Raw genomic sequence first — 18692 nt, forward strand, 5'->3', positions numbered from 1 at the left:
CCCCGCCTTTTGACTCCTGTAGATTGTTTCTTGGCACTCTCCTAACCCAGGAACACACTGCACTACACCCAGAGACAGACAGGAGCAAGTCACATTGAACTCAGTAGGAATCCTTGTAGGAACATACCAGGACAATATATGACCAGATGAATACCTGTAATCCCATAGGAAAGGCAGCAGGAAATAAGATGGCTGTAGGGAGAAGACAGCTAACATATTATTATTGTTGGTTAATTTGTTGCTCTCTTCTAATCCTATTTACTATTTGCTAGATATATGCACAATGCTTAAGGAGAGAACCTAATTTACATTTTGCTAAATATTGAAGTACAATTAATGTTAACTCCACAGCAGTAGCTGGAAACAGGCCAGGATAAAGCCAAAGTGATACCAGAATCTGGTCCCACAGAGCATGACATGAAGCATACACTTTCCCTAAATCCCTAGGTTTCTCCACTACACCTTATTTCTCCCACTGAGCTATTGAACAAGACAGAAAAACAGAGAGTGGTGTTTAATTTCATAGCACGGTCTGCCAGATACTTTTGCCAAAAAACACTGAAGTGTGAGAGGAGTCAACCACCGGTGGCAGCTTGGACCTTCCCCAGCAGAGCTCTGCACCGGGGCTCCAGGGCCACCTCTGCCCCTTGCAACATGCCTGGGGCACTTCTTTCTCAGGGACCCAGGACACATGGATTATCAGCAATCTTGTAACCGTAGGAAAAACTGCCGGAGAAGTCGTGGCCAACATCATGCTATTTGAGGTGATTCTTAATAGTCGTGTTTTAAAAGCATATGTTCTGTGATCAGGATGAAACCTAACTGCTCTTTCATGACGATAACTCAAAGCCAAAGGCACACCTTGTTTCTAAAATCATATTTCCTTAATGAAATAAGGAGCACTGTAACTAAAAAGGGCTCTACCTGATTGAGAATTCTGCAACAAAAGTGGGAAGAGTGGCTTAAGATTACATAAACCGCCAGAAGCTCTGACTTGACTTCAAAATGATAAGTGACTAAAACTTAGATGAGTGGAGAGCTGCTCTTCCCTCTAGCCAGTTCCCAGGAAAAACCTATTTACTAGCTGCCATTTGCCTGAAAGATGATAATTCTTATTAAATGGGCTAACTATCCATAGCAAACAATTTAAGACCAATTTACTTTTTTCTTAATTAATTATCTACTAACAGTCTTTTATTTTAAGCATTATTTTCATTATTCAAGCTTTTTCAATGAATATTTTATGGGAACATACTCATGCCTTGCTCTTTTTAAAGTATTCAATATTACTGATTAGCAATTTTTCAGCATTTTACTATCTGCACACCTTTTAGTAAAATCCAACTATCCCTAGCATAATATGACATGTGCAAGGCACAGTTTGTATCTGCCGGTCAACTTTTAAAGAAATACTGGCAAATTACCAGCATTTTCAGTAATTTCAGCTGATTTAGTAGTAGTTCAAGCTTGCTTGTACAGAACAGTTATGAGGATGCCTCTGGAAGAATGACCAAAGTGGAAACCAGAGGGTGACTCCCATAACTCCTCTTCCAGCAGTAAGATCTAATGGAAAACCAGCTTCTTGTGGAAACAAACAGGCAGTGGGACAGGGCACCAGGCTTGAGCCAGGGGTCTTGGGCTTCATTAGGGGCTCTGCCACCAAGCTGCTATTTGACCTTGGGCAAATTATTCCATTTCTTATTTCCATTTCCTTGCTTCTGAATTTATTTATATTTTTTGACTATTTGAGTTGTAAGCTCCTTGAGGAAACCACGGCATTTTACTGTGTTCTCAGGGACACAGCACAAGGAAAGCTGCTTTCTCTTCCCACCTGCCCCAGCCTGTTTCTTCTTCTCCGTGTCTCAGCCTGTGTGTTCAGAGCAGCATGAACGTAAGGGGATGTGAGGCAGATTGTGAAGTACTAAAACTACTTAACCAAATACAAGAGTATTCATAGTTTTGAGAAGAGCTCCAACACATGGAACTGACTATAAACAAAAAGCTGATGCTTTTATCGGATTTTATTATCTAGGATGCTTAAAAATGGGTATTAATCCTAGGGAATCACTACAATTGAGCCAGTGTGATACAGTACAAAAGCGCAATACAATCCCCAGGAAAAGATTTCTCCTGACTTTTCAATCATGACCAGAATTTTGGTGTTTGATTCCAAAATAGAAAAAAAAAAAAATAATTCTAAAAAGAGTATCAAGAAACTAATCAAGCACTGACTAAACATTAGGAGTAGGTTTGGTCTTTACTGCTGTGCTCTCTAGGCAAATGAGCACGTAACTTCTCTAACTGCACCCTGCCTGCTTCACACTTTCTACCAGAGTTAGCTGCAAAACGGTGTTAACCTCCATGTCTTGCCTGCTTGGCCTGAATTCCAAACACGTAATACACAATGTCCCTCTTACTTAAATCAGTGCTGGCAAAGATCTTAGTATTAATTTAATGCTCTGCTCGCTTATCGCCTTGGAGAGATGTGTGGATTAAACATTTCACCTTTCTGAAGACACGTAAAGTAATGGTCAGGCCCATGATCATACGGATGGGCACTGGGTCACCTTTCAAGAAGAAAAGCCAACAGTAGTAGGAATTGCTGCGCATGACTGAAGGGGCACAAGATTTTGGGGAGATAGCCAGGGAGAGAGGAAACAGACCTTGAAAATGAGGAGAACTGAGGTCCTGTCAGCAAGACAAAGACAGCTGTGGGTTTCGAACAGCTTGCAAGCTCAATGGTTTTTAAAATTTAACAAATGTGCACATGAAGATGAAAATAGTTTTAAACTTATATAGGCATAGGTTTTGAGCACTAGTCAAACTACAAATAGGCCTGCTAAAGCCATGAAGTAGTTGATAAAGTTTCTTAAGATCTGTGGAAGGTCAGGTAGGGCACTCCAGTTCTCATCTAAGCAACAGAGAAACCCAAATCTCTTGTTCAGTATTTCCAGGTAGGCTGATTTTGTAAGGTGGCCCAAGCAGATAATACTGAGCTATAGTGTGTCCAAAACTGTCTTCTGTTAACAGTTTAACCAGAGCTCAGATGTTGATCCCTGTCTTGCTATTTACATCCCCTTTAGTGCAATTAGACAAAAAGAACCTAATGAAAATAAGAAGTTCATTTAATACTATCTCCATTTGCATCCCTGCTTCAGCACTGATTTTCTAACTGTTCTGTTAGATTCTAACTGTTCACTGCATTACTTTTCTTTTGTAGCTCAAAATGGCAGTGAAGTGAGCACTGGCCATTACAAAATGCTAATATTTAAAGTAGTGTGCATGGCAGACCCAGAAAGACATCACCAATACCCTATCGTACCACTGACCCATCCCCGTGAAACAGTGTCTCTCCACTGAAACAAGATCAAGAAACCCTACAATTAACAATTATGGAAAGACCTGCCTGAATAGTAGGTTTCTTTTTAACATTTATTAATTATTGCTTTATGCCACAATGTATTTGTCTTTGAAAAATTTTATTCTATAACAGTTTGCCATCTAATATAGTTTATATAAGTTACATCCTTTCTCAAGCCAAATTTCTCAGCATGAATGGTACCACATTTATATAACTTAGCTTAATTATGCATTGCACAGCAAAAGCTTTTTAATATACTGGTTTTAAAACATGTTGCTTTAAAATATGAAACGGAATAAACCAAAAGGATTTGGTTTGACTTCTCTGTGCTAATCACTACATTTGTTCATGTCATACCTTATTAATCTCTTTGTTAACTGAGATGGTCCTGTTGATGATCCTCCTACCAAAGCCTTTCCCTGCTTCCAATGATTTCTATAATTGTGTATTTTGATTCTCCAATTTTCAGTCTTCATTCTCTGCTTAAAACTTTTTGGAGATGTCTTAAGATCACCAGAAGGAATGCACTGCCCCACTTGACTTTTTTAATAGAGTAATATTTAAAGTACATTAATGCTATTCCACTCTTTTGCTTTCCAGCATTTTAGTTTCCTCCCTTTAATGCTGTTTTGCACTGAGTGAGAGAGACACACCACTTTCAGCATATGCTTGATGACAAGCAGATAAATACAGCTTTTTCTCTCTCCTAATGAAAGCAGTATAGTTAATCCATTGTTCATATGCCATATTGGTGAGTTCATCCAGTTTTGTGGTAACTGGGCCTTTCTGTTGAATGCCTACAATTTCATTCCAGGACCTGAGAGCATTTACAAAAAACCCAAGTTACTTCTTTCCACCATGCTCTACTTTGCATTCTTCAACAGTTTTATCTGCTCTTCAGGTAGGTTTATTAGATCCTTTCGGAGAGCCTTGCAATTCAGTCTTAATGAGTCTAAAACATGTATCTTCTCTGCAAGCAGCATTCCTTCTGTACTCTCTCCACCCTCCCCAGCTTTTTAATAAACACCATCTGAGCCAATGTGGAGCCTGGAGCACCCAGCTAAACTATTAGCCATTTGCAGACTCACTGGTTGTTCCTATTGTTTGTTCTCTGTCTTTTTGCCAGCTTATAATGTTAAACTAAATACATTACCTTTCACCTTCTTGCTTAGTAGCTTTCTGTACTTGGATTTCAAGATGTACAACCCAAGAGTACAAGAAAAGAAATTATAAAGAGCTTACATAGTGACATTATCATCTTTAAAACATGTTGTAAAGCAGATCAACCTCCACAAAATTCAAACTTCAAGGAGAAGAGGGTTTCACAACCCAAGTCCCTATTTGTAACTAAAGCTTGCAAATAGGCCAAAAAAGCACCAACTTTGAAGTTGTCTAACCCTTAGAAGTATATTTATTTAAAACCACAGAAATAGAAACATTTTTTATACATATGCAGTAAATATCAAGATTGGAAAAGTTGTTGCAAAAATACAAAATCGCAACACATTGCTATCCAAAGTAGGAATATCTAAAGTGACCCGCCTAAATTAGAACAGTTTTAGACATACATTAAAAGGACTTTTTTTGCTCCTTCCTACCACTCCACCCTCACCTCGGGCTGTGAGAAAGAGAACTGGCTTACCCGTTGGTTCTGTTCTCTACGTTTCTAAATTTTTTTTTAAGCTACAATTAAGTATGCAGCTTCCATCTAAATGGATGGCAAAAGGCTGCATCATTTTGTCATCTGTGAATGTCATATGTATGAAATACCTACCCAACTAGAGATACCGCTCTGAAGAGTGAGATGGAACGCTGCAGCAAGGACGAGGTACAAGAGTTCTTGGCAGCTCTGCCCATCTTTCTTGGCATGGTCACTCTAGTTCGGGGTGGGCTTGCACAAAAGTGCTAGCAGAGAATATCAACTTGCAAACCTTTGGGCTAGATGAGAAAGGTGTTAACAACTGAAATGCAATTTTCAAATATTATCTAATAACCAAACAATAGTGGGACTGTATTGGCTACACATTTCCCTTTCTGCACAGTTCTACCGACCGCCCTCTCATCGTGCAAGTCCTGTGAGGAGTTTAAAACATTTAATTGCTAACTCTATTATTAAGGAATCTACTTTGTCAAACTGCAGCTCCTCATAACGTTAAGTCTCTTAGAGCAAATCAGTTTTGATACTGATGTTTCTTGGAGGTGCAGCATTTAATCCTCAAATTACAACACAAGTTTTAACAGGCAGATGCTGTCTGTCACCGAGATTTAGTAATTAACAAAAAAATTCAACCCCCTTCCTAACACTAATGGTTTATCAAAAGAATACCTGTAATTTCAGTTAAGATATACTCATGAACCAGCCAGAAATACAATGGGGAGACAAACGTGTTTACGTTATCTGATTGAAAGGGCCGAGAGAGAATTCCAGAGACTTCGTGTTGTCATAAGAGGAACAGTCAGGAACCACGTTTGTGCCTCTGGGCCAAAGGGTGTGACATCAGGCCAGAGGTGTGTCGAATGCAGAATAAAATGCTTGCTATAAAACTGGTAGCCACTTATATTCACATGGTTAAAGAAATGGAGAGTCGTCAGTATGATACCTGAAACAGTAATGCTGTTTTTTTTCCCAAAGATGACAGAGTCCCACCAATACAGGAGACACTTCAGCTACAGTATGGAGCTTCGTATTTATTTTCACAGCCTCTGGCATTTTCCTTCCTTTTGGTTGTGGGTTTGTTTTTTTTTTTTCTCTTTCTTTTTTTCTTTTTCTGTCCTTCTTGTTCTTTAATACCAGGTAGTGGTTTTCAACCATTCAAACTATGGCATATAATAACTGATGAGTAACATAGCAGTAATACCAGTGGTGGCAATTTTGCTTTGTTTCATGGGAGTGTTAGAGTATTAGAGAGATGACTAGGACATGTCTCAGTGGCAGACTGATAAAATGAAAGATGAATTTTCCCTGCCTACAAGTGTTGTCAAGTTTTAATCATAAACATCACACAGGTTACAGGACACTTTTTTTTCCAGGCAACAAAATAAAAAGCATTCTGTATTTGTAAATGAATTTTTGGATAAAGAACTATTACAAAAAAATTACTACGGTTTATCTGTGGAAGATTTTTTCCTAGGCTCCTAAGCTACAAATTTCTGGCAGAACGGTTGAATTTAAGCACCATACCCAAAGTACCGTTACTACTAGGACAACCAATGTTTATTATGGAGACATATTTACCAGCTCTCCCACTCTGCTGAAGACTTCTTACAGCTTTATGCTTTAGCCAAAACATTTAGTCTCAGTTATCTTTTCCCATCTACATCCCCTTCTCCTTGATTAGGAAGAAAAATCTTAAGTTCGTATTTTACAGTGACATTCCAAGAAAAATTCCTTGAAAGGGTCACCCATCCTCCACTTAGATTCCTTTAAAAATGCCTCTTTTATTAACTTACTCCAGACATGTGCCTGTTCTTTTTATGTCTAAAATACATGTTGAACTTTTGAAGTTTACCCAGGAGTGAACGCAGAAGGTATAGCAATGTCCTGGCGTAACATCTGACTACCCCCTTCAAGCAGGGCAGCACATCGATACCAGGACGGTTTGCAGTGAGCTGTTTTTAATGGACAGCTCCCAGGTGACACCCGCCACTGCTGCTGCAGCGCCGCAATATCATACATCCTTGATTGAACTTTGATTAATTTTCCAGACTTTCAGAGCCTGTGGCAAAAGGATCCACAGCGGTAGCTGCAGCCATTAACTCTATCTTTTGTGATTTCTCCTTCTTCATTATGTTTGGGTCTTGATTGAACTTTGTTCCAAGTTAGTAGCTTTTGGCTATGGACAAGGGAGATAAGACTTTAGAAATGGAGTGCAGAAGGATAATATGTGAAAAACTTGCAGTGAAAGCTGCCTGGCTAGTTGGTGGTAGCTCTGGATATACCTTGATGATGTGAATGGTGTTTAACAAAAATGTTGGAATTCTGGCTAACACCAATTTAAACAACACAAACCATCACTTTATACAGCCATAGTCCAAACGTCTTCCAACGTTTGTGCATAGCAGATGCTATTTTATTACATTGAACAAATTCAGAGTGGCTACATTCACATAATGAATAAAATTACCATCGTGGGGCAAAGCCAGAAATTTACAGAAGCACTTGTTTAACATGCATGAATAGTCGCGGTGGCTTCCAAAGATTATTTGCAGAGTGTGCTGCTAAATGGTATGAGCAACTATCCCACTATTTGTCTGCTCAACAGGACAACTTTATGCTGTAGAGTCAATGTAGTGTCTGTACATTATCTTATCCAAAAAAGTATTTATCAGCATCTAGGACAGATCTTACAGTTCTTGGGAAAAACACTAAATCTGAAAATACTTTACTGAAAATATTACATACACTAAATTCTTCTAAATGATCCTTCAGTGTTTTCATGACCTTACTCTCTCCCTCATTTTTGGTCACAGAATGTCTAAATACTTTGCTAGTAAAGGGACATTTCAATTCTAAGAAGATTACTTCACAAAAAAAAGCCACCAAAAAAACCCACACACCTCTGGTTTACCTATTCTTTTTTTAGTTAATGCTTGAAGCTACCACTGTGATACATTCTCAGAATCACTTATATCTAATTTTATTGCCTGCTCTTGGTATTTGCCAATGGTGTTATATAGAAATGGTATGCAGAGGTGGCTGTAGCAATCTGTAGAAATTTTTGCCAGAACCTACAAATGCTGTGTAAAAGCCCCTTTCAGAGCTTGAAAACTGAAATTAACCAATGGGGAAAAAACATTAAACTATTAAGGGTGACTCAAAATTCACTATGAATCAAAGATATACATGATGTTTCCGTAACATCTGACACAATAGGGCTTTGTCCCTACAAGAGGCCTCTGGGCACTGCTGTGATACAAGCAATAATAGATATATCTCTGTGAAGCTTTGAGTTATTGTGGCACCTCCAATACAGGCAACCTTTGAAATAATTGAAAACCTGGAAATAAAAGCAACCTTTTAAGAAATAAAATGCATATATACGTATATATAGACACACACATATATAAATAAATATAACTCTTCCTTGCTTTAACCTTTTTATTCATTGCCAAGAATAGCTGGCTGAGGAACCGGCATCTGCCATGCGCTCCCATTTATTTTCCGATGCTGCCTTGCCCCATTGCCCAGGCAGCCTCCGCAGTTCCCCTCCTCTCATCCCCTCACCGCTTTGCCTTCCTCTGAACCCAGGATACAGAGCAGCCTTCCAGCACAGAGCCCTTCCCTGCTTACAGACCCCTTTCCTCCTTCTGCCAATCCCTGTCTCACGGAGCTTTCTGACAGGAGACTGCTTATACAGGAAGAAACAGAATCTCTCAGCTACCTGGTATTTTTTACGCAGCATTAATAGCAGACTTTCATATTGGAAACTATTAGCTTAAATGTGTTCAGACTGGAACTAAGCTCCTTGTCAGCTCAAGCTCTATCTATCTGGGTGATCTGGACACTAGACTTGGGTAAAGCGGCTGGGATGCTTATTTAGACAGCTAGCAACTTTGGGAACTAAATAACTTGTTGGCATGTTTTAATGTTGCAACAGGTACAAGCAATTCAAGAAACAAAGTTGCTATGAATAAGTGTTGTGTTGGCTACCCAGTCCCTTCAATTTTAGCATCCATGCTGCTTAAAATGCACTTGAACAAGCACAAGCCTATTTTAGGGTGAGACCAGAGCTGCCCTGTTAATAGCTCTGAAGCACTGGGCTGGTTACCAGGGCTTTCCCTCTGTTAATACCCTGGTTTAAAAATAAGAGGGGAGTATGTGTAACATGAAAAGAGGAAAAAGAAGAAAAGTGCTTCAAGACCAACCACTTTTTAGTGGACGCTTGGGAATTTCCTGGAGGAGCGCCAGGCCTAGAACAAGGTGAGAAATCATACAATTAAAAGAAGGATGGCAGGTGTAAAACAGAAGTGCCTTATGGAGCAGTGGTTTGGGGTATAATATTTGCAGGAAGCTGACTGCCAGGCCGACACAGAAGTGATTGAAGGAGGCCTGACAGGATTACCACGAGGAAGTAACGAACCTTCAGGTATACTAAACACACACATGGTTTGTGTGACTTTTCACAAACCTCCTTTTCTCTTTTATGTTGTCCTAATGTTAAAATAAACCATACAGTGGTGGTAAGAAGGAGCCTGAGGCTCCTATAGAGTCAAGCTGAATGGTTATTGCCTTACAGGATGTAAAAGTGACTATACTGCAACAGACTGTATTGGAGCAGCACAGGGTTAATGGGACTTCAGGACTACTTTTGATGCCTTTTTCAGTGGCTCAGGCTGGTGTCCCCTCCTGATGAAGGTCTCCACAAGCTAAAGGACTTTATCCTGCCTTTGCATGGCCAACATGACTTGTGTCACTTGCTTCAAGGGAAGCAGGATCAAGCCCTCTAGCAGTAACTGTCAGACATTTTTATTAGTCCGGCCACACGTCTTGTTCCAAAGCCCCTGGCTGGTCATAAATTTTTCTGCATTAAAATCTTCACTCAGATATGACTCTAGAATATGCAGCTTGCCCAACAGATTATTATGAGAATATTCTTTTTGAACTGTCCCTTCTACAAGCAGGAGATGCAGCTCTAGTAAAGGAGCACTAAACCTCCACATTGGTTAGACAAAGACCTGAATAGGGAAGAAACACTAACTCAACATAAGCACTTAGTGCTGTCTTCTTTTGAAATCGCTCATGCTAAAATGAGGCTGTGATATTGTCAGCACAATCTTCATTAAAAAACTATTGCAGTGTTGAATAGAAATTAAATACTTGGTGTGATCTTTAGTTTTCTCTATAACAAATAGAGACTACAATGAAGGAAATGCTTTTTTGTACTCTGAATATATTCAAATCCTTATTGGTATAAATCAGTTTAGTTCCAAGAAATGCAATTTATACCAGATCTGTAATAAATGTCCTATACCTCTGAGGCCATTCTTTTCAAGTAATTTCAACACGTTTTATTCAAAAAACACCAATAAAACATCACAACCCTTGCTGTAAGCTTAGCATTATCTTCCTTTAACAGACTGGTAAATTTGTGATTTACCCAAAGTTATATAATAAACCTGTGACAGAACCAGCCTGTCATTCAGTGAGTTCTGTAGCTTCATCCTCCTCACAAGAATAGCACTTTGTCCTGACCTCCTTTTTAGCAAGCTAGTGACAATTGTTGTTTATAAAAATAGCAGAGTATAGGTACAACCCCTGCCTTTACAAAGTCTTCCTCTACAGACCTAGAAAAAGATGTCTTTGTGCAGAACCATCGTATTATACTGGCCAGTAAAGAGAAATAGCTGAGCCTTTGCAATACATCTATTAAAAAAAATTGGCTTCTTCAGAAAGCTCTAAAAACTCATTTCTAGCCATAGAAATTGTGCATTCTGTTTATCAAGAAGCTTTCGCCATACTCCAAACTACATTATCTGGATGACATTCATTGTGAAGCATCAGCCTCACAGAATGTGAAACACGTGTTTACAGGGGAGGAGGGATGCAAGCTACTTGTATATACAGATTTTGTGATGTAAATAAGCTGCTGGAAAGCCAGTTTGTGACAATGTCAGTATTTGGTGCTTCTTTAGTCTAATTAGAAACTGCTCTGCACAGTCCAGCCATTAGCAGTGGAACACGCTGCTTATTTTACTTACCAACTGAAGTGTTGCATCGCACCTAGCCAGTCATAATTACAAAAACTGGCACAATGAGCATAAGTAAACAACAGTTGTGATCAGGAGTACAGCAGATACTTACTTTATTATCTCTCTAGTAAATAAGCACAGTCTGAAACGACGAGTGTTTATCAAAGGCCTGCAGTTTGCAAACCTCAGGTGATTAAACAACTGTATCTAGGACTGGAAATTACCGACTGACCTCTTACCATCTCTACCAAGCTCTGAACACTCAGCTAACTTTGAAATGTGGCTGACAAATAAATAAGCCGATAAAATAACAGTAATTTTGGGAGAAGACAGACATCCATATTAAAGTGCATTTGCTCCTCCTCTCTGAGATCATACAGTTCTTTACCAGGAAGCACAAGTATCACTCAAGCATAGACCTAAGGAACACAGAGGGGACACCGGGTCCAGCATCCTGCTGTGATGCTTTAGGCAAAAATGCAGCCAATTACCAATGCCAGTACCTTGCACCAAGCAGTTAGGGCTGCAGAGCAGGAGTGACATTTGCACTGATCTCCTTTTAACTTATCTAGAAGTATTCCTGATTTTTTTTCTTAATTTATAATCATTACATTTTTAAAAACAATTAATTTGAGTTTCACTTAGTATTAACAGCAAAAAGATTGTCAAGTTATTTTCTGATTACAATTTGGAAAAAAAAAATGTGAGCAGCTCTTCATAATTTTATTTTGGGTCAAATTGCTTAATGTGTGTCAAAAATATTTTATGTCAGATTCAGATGGTTTCTTGAAAGTTAGATTTAAGCATAATAAGATTGTTAATATTTTAAAAATACTTAAGTGACTTGTGTGTCACACTTAAATTTCACCCTACAGATGAAGCTGCACAAAGGATGTCACTGAACCTGGAATTAAAAACCAAATGAACAAACCTCAACCATATGAGAGAAAGGTTTTCTCTACTTGTAAAAAATTCTCTGGCTCCTCAGGCAACAAAATCCACAGGCCCCACAACAGCGCAAGCAGATATTTAAATTTAAAATTATGTCTTATTTTAGCTGTTGAGGAAAGGCATCAAATAGACATTCAAGGGACCTGCAGACAGCAACTAGGCACGTACGCTTTCCTACCCTGTCCCACCTATCAAACAAATCGAGCTCTGGAGAGACCAACTCTAGAAAAACATGTTCTCTTTTCACAGCTCACTCAAATCCTTGCTCTCCCTCATCCTGCTGAACAAACCAAAACAAAACAGAAAAAAAAAAAAGGCAGTTTCAGCGACGTGTACACCTTCCCATCTGAGAACTAAACTGAATCCATATGGGAACTGAAGAGACCTATCGACTTTCACTTCTACATGGCAGAACAGTTTCCAGTCATCATTACTGAGGTTAAAGCAAGACAGTAATCCATCCTGTTTTAAAATTATCTGTACTATGTTTTATGAAATTCATTCTGCTGTGCAATCATCTCATGTAGAAGAGTGATGAGCCGCAGGTTAAGTTTTAAATGCCAACATTTTATCTCTGTGGAACAATGATGGTTTTTATTTGTAGAAGATATTTTTCATTTCTTTATGTACAGCAACACCAATACACTATTGGAACAAATGTCACATGTTTCTTTGTCCACTTACATAGCCATGCAAGTGATTTTAGGCACTTCTTTCAATTACACCTGGATTACCAATGATCTATTAAGAACAGGTGAGAACAACAGGAGGGTAAACTTGAAAGTGAAGCAAGGCAGGCTTTGGTGAACCATTAAATACCTTTGTGCTTATGCTCACTTATTTTACCATCTGTAAAATAAACCAATGACCTCTATCCACTGTAATCACTGCATTTCACATTTCCATCAGTAATAAAGTGAGGACACCAGCTTTTTAAATGTCTGGAGCCAATAACTGACACTGACTACAAAAGTACACTGGAAAAGAGACACAAAGCACTGAAGAAAAGGAATTACACCAGTGATGTATTTGACTTGCAGGTTTGCTTTATTTATTTATTAGGTTTTTTTGGAAGTTCACTTCTTGTATGCCTCTCAGCCAAAGTTCTTTTTGGTTTTATTTATGTGCTAAAACACACACACACAAACACACATACACACACACACTCCCCTTTTAAAATGAATGGATGTGCTCCAAATCACACCCCTGGGCAGCTGTTTGTACCCCAGAAAAGTCTGTATCCTTCTGTCCTCACTACTGTGTCTGTAGAGGCTGCTGGAAGGCATGGGCACCTGTTTTGATCTCCAGTGTCACATTAACAGGCAGACAACATTCAACCATAGATCCATTTCTCAGTGCCTGACAAAAACAGGGGACTTTATGAAACAATCTGACTGTGACTCATTTCAGATTAGCTAGAAGAGGTTGGGGTTTTTGGCTGGAGAAGTATTTGGAGGACTGAGTAGGCAGCCTGCTTTGCATATGGACTGACTATTCTTGGCTTATGGGTTTATGTACAACAGTGCTCATCTAGAGACCTGCCTGTTTATGGCTGGGAAGAGACCATGCAGATTCACCTTGCCTTGGTCACCTCTGTACAAGATTAATGCAGTGCATTCTTCTTAGCTGGGCTGAAAGTAGAGCAGGTGCAGAAAAGCATCTGTTTTCGCCCGGAGCAGAGAGAACCTATGTGAGCAGACAACACCTGCACGCAGGCCGTTCGCTGGGTTTGGTGACTTCCTGGAGCCATTCACTGTGCTAGAGAAGTTTCTTCCAAGTCCTCTGTAGTTCTAGACTCAATTGTAAGTGATATCCTCGCACTGAAAGTACTGTCACAGCTATTAAGATCTGCCAGGAAGCTCTTGCTCTAAGACTGAGGTAAGATCTCCTGGGACTGGCAGGCTCTCAACTAATAGTCTCAGCCTTTGAAATTCATTCCCTTTGGCAGCTTCCCAAAGCCAGATGCTAATGACCTTAGGCATGATGCAAGACCTTTTTATTGGTGTAATTTTTATTTTTTTTTTAATTCCTGAGGTAGCAATGAAGCCAGACATTTCTTATCTTTAGCGAAAGTGTCCATTTTAGCATTGCAAGTAACCACCTAACTTTTGCAGAAACATTGTCTGAATCAATCCTATATGTAAAAACGTCATTCACTCAGTAGCATTCAACAACAAAAATTTTGACTGGTTCTTTATAACAGAGCAAAACCTTATGATGTAAGTTTAAGCTCAAATACCTTTGGACTTACATACGTTTACTATGTAGTTTTCCAGGGAATTTAGCCTAATGGCCTAAATGCTGACTTTGCATTTGAGAGACTTAGACTGTATTCCCAACCTGCTGCCAGACAATTGTGCGACTACAGGCAGGTGATCCCATCTCTCTCTCCTCCCTATTGCCTGTGCAATGCGGTTTGCCCTATTTACAGAAACAAGAGAGTACCTTGGGCCGCACTGCTAAGGGCTGTTTCAGAGCCAGACAGGCTAGTGCTACTGTTCTGTTAGTTAACCTCTTGTAAAGTTTTGAAAGCCATGCGTTCAAAAGAATGAAACTTGAGTAAACTGATTTTTAGCACAACAGTTTCCTGACTTCTCTGATAATTAGTAAGTGTCAGTAGAGGATATTCCAAAAGATTATTCTCTCCAGGCTTCCTTTATCTTCAGCACAGAGGGAAAGGTTCCTTCTGCAGGTGTTTCAAAACAGGAGCCTAACACAGATATGCTGCATAGCTCTGTGCAGTCCTGTACAGAAATGTTGATACATGGGGCCTAGGAAGATTAGCTTCACTGAGCATCACCTTCCCTCTCTTCCTTTCCTCTTGCCTCCAAACACACTGCAGAAAACACTACCATATCAAGGTAATATCATAAAACTACAGATTTCTTAGTTTAAATTCCCTTTAAAGCAGATTTAAAATTAGATCCCAGTATGTTATCAGTAATAAAAGCAGAAACAGTGGCTGTGTTCCTGCACAAAGATACAGTAAATAATAACAGGTCACTGATACTCTGTACTAAATTAATTTTAGTGTGAGACTTACAAGTATCTTGACTGTTTTCTTGGATGGGCATTTTATAACAAGTCTACAAATGCTATCTATGGACCTTCTCAAAAATGAGTTCTTGCTCAATATTTCAATAAACTATCATAAATATAATAAAACCAGCTGCACCTCACTTTCACAAGAAAATAGGAACAATAAACAGGTTTTCATCTTATTGCACGGAATTTCAGCTTCTAAACAGATGAGACACCAATCTAATATATAACAGACAATGAAAGACTCATCTGTGTTTAAAACAGCTCTGTAATTCTAATCAGAAACAAAGTCATTGACATTTTGCTGTTCTCGTTTTAAACTTAAGGGAAATCATTCTTTTTGGGGCACTTCGTTTAGTTTTATCGTCTCAGCATTAGGTCATCAGTGCACAAATCCTCAGTGGCTGAGTTACAAGGATGCTGCAGCACTAACTAGGTGAGCACAGAAGGACAGAGTGCTTCACACCACTCCTACGATCTGGAAAAGGAAATCACCACTTAAGACCAATGGGAGGAAGCAAAATATGTTTAAAAAAACCTCATCCTCACCCTATAGATTTTAACCTGCTGACAAAATCCATCTTTTTTGAATGGGCAAATAATTCAGTCAGCTACCTCTCACTAAAATTCAGGGGGCTGCATCTGTTCATTTGCCCAAGGAACCTACACAGGTATCAACACTGAGATACAGTTAGAAGTTTGGAAAACAGCTATCACATTAGCTGTTATCTGGAAATGAGGTAAGAGCACGAGCTCTACAACTGGAGCCAAAGGATGGAGACTCATTCTGCATTTCAGTGGCAGACTCCTGCTCTCCATGCATTAAAGAAATGTAACCTCAGCTGAGCAGTGGGGTTATACAGGACTTCCTGTACTTGACTACGAGAAGCACCCGGCACAGTTTGCCACACTAATGGCATTTAAGCTCTTTGCAAAGGTTGTCCCCAAAGACATGACTGGGGTCCTACCCTGCTTCTATGCTGGCTGGAGGAGCTGATGTAGCAGAGGCAGGCAAGCACTCACTGTTAAAAATTCTCTCTCTGACAGGCGTTGACACAGTATTCTGTAGGATTCTGATCAGTCACACCGCTTTTACAGTTCAATTGTGGATACTTTCAGAGTATTTCTAATGATCTATTATTAATTACTAAGAATTACAGTCCAGTCCTAAATTCAGAAGGGAGAGAAACTGTGCAGCTTTCAGCTGTCAAGGACAGTAATTCAGTATTTAAATCATAAGAGTCAGAAGTTGTAAGTGGTCTGATTTATACTAATTTGCACAACCTTGTTCCTCTAGGTGAAATCTGTAAATAATGAAAGAAAAACAGGGAACAGGCATTTGAGTAAGCTGGTATCACTAAACTAGCATACAAGTGATTAAATCAATGACATAAAGATGTGCTGGTATTAGCATTCCAGTAAGAAGTGAGTACTACAAGCTCACTGCAAAGTGTAAAGAAACTTGATTTGGAAAAGGTCAAATAAAGGGAAAAATTCAGATTTGCAAGCCAGATCCTTACTATACCGCAGAGTGATAGAAGACCACTGAGGTCAGTTAAACCATGCCATTTCTCACCAGCTTGAGTTTTTGTTCTGTGTTTATGCAAAAGAAAATGACAATGTTAGCTAGTTTGTAAAATAAAGACCTGGCAGATCTGCAAAATAGTCTGCTGCTTGACTTTTCAGTTAGGGTATGCATTCCATGGCTGTATAAAGAAAGGGGGGGGGGGGGGGGGGGGGGGGAAGGAAAAAAGAGGACTGGAAACTCCACCTGGATGCTATCAGTCTTGCCCAAGTAAACAGTACTGACATTAGTGCTAGCCTGCTGAGTGGTACAGGTTAGGAAGGGTCACAAAGGCAAAATGGTGACCAAACGTGCCTTGAGGTAGAGATGCTCTGGAATCTGTCACAAAAGGAGAGAGCTGAAAGCTCATTTTATCTAAAAGTCATTTCATTTTAGAGTTCAAAACAATTAAAGACATTGAAAGAATTGTACAAACATGGATTATAGCAAGACAGAAACAATCTCCTCTTTCGTATAAACATGCACTCAGCTGCATGCATACAGTGTGATGTGTATTGTCCTTGAGATAACAGTGCAGCACACTCATAAAATGGCAGGGGAATGCATGAGAGAGATAGATATTTAAAAACCCAAACCAACAAACAACCCAGGAAGTTTTCCTCATAATACTAAACAAATACTCATGCATGTATGTAATACAACTAAGAATTTTTGGTTTAAAAAAAAAAAAAAAAAGAAGAAAGCCTTTAAGAGGCAAATGCCATAAAAGAATTTCATTGTCATGTCCCAATAGCTAAATGAAGTTTTTGCTGAAGCCCCTTGAGGTAAACTTTCTTTTGAAACTCGACTTGTTAAGTTGCACCCAAATCTGCAAGACACAGAAATATCTACTTGTATGCATTAATCACTGGGTTGCAACAACTGTTTCATGAAGATTTTTTTCACATGGCTTTAAATTCACTTGAAAGCCTTAATAAGGGAAACAGCCTACGATAACTACTCACTTGAATTTACCAGTTTGTTTTCTTTCTCTTCTGTCTACAAAAGCAACCCTGAAACTACACCTGGAAACCCCAACTCCTGAAACACAAATTTTACCAGTAATACTTTTTTGTAAGAAAAGCTACCCAGATGAAAGGTTTTTCCTAATATCTCTTCCAGTTCCCTCACAATGCTTTAGTCCATACCAAGGAAACAGAATGAAGCATGAGCGATACTTGCATATGGCGTTAAGCAACAAGACCCAAAGTGTTCTCATATTTTGACAGTTGTCCAAATCTACAACCAGGGTGGAAGGCTATGGCTAACTCAGAAATGAAATGGTTAATAAATCTTAAACACTGATCCTTTTCCAGGCATGTTCAAATAACACAGTAAAAAAAAAAAAGCCTGAACTGTAAAGTGAAGTTCTGAACTAATTTTACTTCTCTCACAGCATGCCAGGAAGTGTATTACACGCCATTGGCGAGATACCAAACCTGTGACTCTTGGGGGATGACTGAAGGAATCCTCACAATTCTACATCTTGGAAATAAATTCTATGCTAGAAGATAAAGCTCTGTAACACGTGCCATCTGGTACCCTTTGCTTTCTTTTTATGAAGAGGGAGAAAAGCGAGAAAGGTTGCTGCTTCATATATAGACCAAGACACAGTGGGCCAAAACCAACTCTTGGTAACAGCAGCAGAAACAGTAACTCAACTGGTGCTTTTCTCTCCCAGTTGCATCTCTGTAGAACACGGGCACTTCCTAAGTCTTGGTATCAATCTGAGTTATCTCAGATTTATATCAGGAAGCTTATTATAACTGGGAGTGCCATTTGGCCCAATAATTGCAGGAGAATAGCATCTAATTGCATTGTAAATGGAAAGGGTTATGCTGAAGCCACTATACTACACTGAACTTAGCTCTCAGCAACTGTATGATTTTTTCCTTTAAAACATAATTTGTAATGTCTTAAGCAAAAAATCAAACCTATGTCCAAAACTGAAAATCGAGTATTTCATTTAACCTTAAAGTAAGTAAATAAAAGCTCAATTGAAATCAATATTATATCATATACAGAAAATCCAGATGAGGAGCAATTACTACTTCAGGATTACTGAAGGGACATTTCAGTAATTCT

The sequence above is a fragment of the Phaethon lepturus genome, unplaced genomic scaffold (genome assembly GCF_000687285.1).
Source record: "Phaethon lepturus isolate BGI_N335 unplaced genomic scaffold, ASM68728v1 scaffold9757, whole genome shotgun sequence".
NCBI classification, from domain to species: domain Eukaryota; kingdom Metazoa; phylum Chordata; class Aves; order Phaethontiformes; family Phaethontidae; genus Phaethon; species Phaethon lepturus.